The sequence below is a fragment of the Chrysochloris asiatica genome, unplaced genomic scaffold, assembly GCF_000296735.1.
Source record: "Chrysochloris asiatica unplaced genomic scaffold, ChrAsi1.0 scaffold00056, whole genome shotgun sequence".
Taxonomy (NCBI): domain Eukaryota; kingdom Metazoa; phylum Chordata; class Mammalia; order Afrosoricida; family Chrysochloridae; genus Chrysochloris; species Chrysochloris asiatica.
The window spans coordinates 14,959,758-14,963,382 of record NW_006408574.1 but is presented as its reverse complement, the minus strand read 5'-3'; the positions used below and the strand labels follow the sequence as shown (position 1 = coordinate 14,963,382).

General features: G+C 37.5%; 1 pseudogene; it reads right to left on the bottom strand.

Moving 5' to 3' along the window:
* Positions 1-1,222: 1,222 nt before the first annotated feature.
* Positions 1,223-2,131, bottom strand: LOC102819510 (annotated as a pseudogene).
* Between the last annotated feature and the right edge of the window lie 1,494 nt (positions 2,132-3,625).

The window sequence follows — 3,625 nt, the reverse complement described above, 5'->3', positions numbered from 1 at the left end:
GTGGGATATATTCAAGGTCATATTTTGGCTCTCATGGACTTACTTTCATTTTCTTCAGCTTCAGTTTGAATTTGCATATGTGTAATTGATGGTCTGTTCCACAGTCTGCCCCTGGCCTAGTTTTCACTGATGATACGGAGCTTTTACAGCATCTCTTTCCACAGATGTAGTTAATTTGATTTCTATGTATTCCATCTGGTGAGGCCCATGTGTAGTTTTTGGAGTAGTACCGTTTTAATTTAGACGTTTAAAAGCTTAGAAAATTTAACTTTTTAAATATGAAGAAAATGTATGAGTTCATGGCTATTAATTTTACTACTAAAATACTAAAGGATCAATCCATTTTAATAACTATACTTCTTTTAAATATCATTTGAAGAATTATTTGTAGAGACTAGACTCAAAATTATAAATACAAGAGATGTACCTATAATTTGGGTTTTGAAGTTTTCCACCTCAGGTACTTCTTCAGTAGAATGCTTCCATTCATGCTTTCTTCATTGACTAACCTGTCATATTTTACATTGGCTCTTCTCATAGATCTATGAGATTATTTTGTAAACATACATTTACAGCCTCCAAAAATCAACAGTTTAATCTGAGACTAATGCCTGGGCATTAACATTTCTTGTTAAAAGTCTGGCACTAAAGATTTACAGCTCTAGGGATTAACCAAATACTATCTCAAAAATTAGTTCCAGCAATTCCCATAAATCTTAAAACCCCAAACAGGAATCCTAATGAAATTTATAAAATATATGTATCTTCACTGAAGAAAAGACAACTTGTTCTTATTACATCAAATACTATTAAAGGATACGTGACAGTAACAAAGGGATTTGCTCATATTTCTGAAGACCAAGATCTACCGTAGCGAAGTCGAAGGACTGGGCAAAGGAGATGAGATACTAAATACCACTATCAAAAAAATCATCAATTTCTATCTTTCTGCTGCATGAGGAACAATGAAGTCAAATAGAGAATTATTCTGCCTGGGCCACCATATATTCTGTAAGAACAAATAGATATATATATTCCCTGTTATTCTTTCAGGATATTATTTTATACACATTAAAAAAAAAAAAAGCTTCAAAGATAAAGATGAGTTATTTAGCCTTGTGACTATTATCAAATAAAGTTTCTTGAATTTCTGTGACAAGCTGTTCAAGCAATTCAACTTTTCAGACATAGTTGTCACTCAATAGTCCTTTTGACAAGGGATCTATCCCCCAGTTACAAAGCGGCTTCCTCCTTTGTTGAAGGTGAGAGTGGTTCTTTGTTCCTTCAGTATCCCAAACTGCTCATTCAAAGTCATCCCTGTCTGTTTTCCAACACTATTTATGTCAAATTGTAGGGGAACACCTTTAGGAACTTTCTTTACTTCAGATTGCTCCCATTTTGCCAAGAATGAGGACACAGATGTACGAGTTAATCATAGTTTCTGAGTTAGTGGGCATTGAACTGGATTGTCAATGGATAACAGTCAAAATTCTTCCATCTGTGGCGGAAGTCCTCCATCTATGAGTTCTCTTTGATACCTAGCAGGTCTTCTGTGTTCAACTGGGCCTGAACCTTCAGGCCTCTTCTGAAAAGAAAAGTTGCCTGATGAGTATCTTTCCGAAGGCTTAATTACTTCTACTCCTGGTAAAATTGGCTAAAACTTTATTTTTTCTGTTTAACTGCTTAGGTGTCTTGAGAATGGCAACTAGTTTTCTCTTCCTTTTCAACACTGGAAAGTATCGCTCTATGTTCTTGTCACTTAAAGGTGGGTGATTCACAGGACTATTCCTTTCCAAATTCCAGTTGCTTTTCTGGCTGCAAGGCCAGTGGTAAGTCCATAAGGACGTCTCCTTCCAGGCATTACTCTTTCTGTATGGCTCAGACCATTTTTACCAAAACCAGAATTCTGTTGGATTCCCCACTGTACTCTCATCCTGAATTGCTGGGCACCACTTTGCTGGAGTCTTCTGTTTAGTCTTGGAAAATTCTGCTTCTTTCCTTCTTCTTGATTCAATTTGATGGTATCATCCAAAGATGTATTGATTTTGTCAAGGTTTTCATCCCTGCGGGCTTTAGAAGGTGACGACAGGTTTGCAGTGGCTCCCACTAACCAGATACCAAACTGGCTCATGGCTGGAAGAGTAAGCAAGAAAGGCCAGAGACTGAGGCTTGCCACCTCCCACTCACGCACGCAGACTACAAACTTGTAACTTTTAAAGATGTTTGCAAACATGCTTGTGCTTTTCATTCAGTAATTGAAAGCCAGTCCTTGTTTGTAAAGAATACCAGGTCACTTGGTAAAATGTCTCCCTGCAGTGCTTAATAAATGCCAAGTGTGAGGAATTTTGTTTTTTGGGGGGTTGCTTTCCCCCTGCAAGTACATTTCCCACATTTAAGTGGTCAGAGTGCACTCACTTAGACTTACAGACCAATGAATTCTGCCAGGACCAAGTAATGAAACCTTTAAGCAGGAAATGACAAAGCTCCAAGCCTTCTGATCTTGCCATAAAGTGATTATCATGTAATATTACTCTGCGTACGCAATACAAAGGAGTGTTTGCAGCACTTGTAACTCTTTTCCCAGAAAACAAAAAAGCAAAAACATAAAAACCCAGATTCCTGTTCTATTTCCAGACTTTGGAAAAATAAACAGATGTTAATAGATGACGGGATTTTCATTGGTCTGTTCGGTTTGACGACTATTCCTCAATATTCACTGTCAGTGTAGTATTAACAACGCAAGTCTCCATTATTTTCTTCATCAAAGTCTTGTGAGTTTTTTATCATATAATAATAATAAAATTCACTCTTTCTCTGTCTTTCTCTCTCTCTCTGGCTCTATCACACACACAGGCTCTTTTGGTTTTAGCCAATTCTGCGTTCTGCTCTCTCAATTTTAAGCTCCCTTACTAAAATATTGGAAAGAATAAATATACCAAAGGGGGTTATTTGAGTTTCAAGTGAGAGGAAACCCAACAAAAATGTAATTTAAGCAAAAAAAGAATATTCTTATTTCATTAGGAGTCATGGTATGGTGCTATAGGATACGCACTGAACCACAAAGTTAGTTATTTGAACTACAAGGTTAGCAAGTCAAATTCACCAGACACTCCTTGGAAAACCCATACAGGGTCACTATGAGTCAGAACCAAATAGATGGTACTTAACAGCAAGTATATTTATCTCATTAAGAAACAAACCAAGAGGGAAGGAGTCTTCACATCAAGGATCAAGCCTAGCCCCTCAGTACACAGGGCTGATAGGGACAGGCAACTTAAATATTGGCTACCTAAAATGGGGAGGAGGGGAGCTATAAAGGCACAAACTGGCTGGCTTATAAGTTTTCAAGAGGGAGTTTAGTTTCAGAGTGAGTTGGGGAAGGTAGAATCCCCACTGAGTAGTTTTCATATTGTCTAGATGGGTCTGGTGAAAGGAGATGGAGATAGAATTCTTTTGATCCACTAGTGAGTAATTGTTATCATGACTAATTGTGATTGTCACAACTGTAAGCTAGAAGTTGTGTAACAAAAAGGGGAGAGTAGTTCATCTTACATTCCAGGAACAGAGGACCCTAAGACCATCAAGAAAGCAAAGCATGAGTGGAACATGGGACTTTAAATAGAGA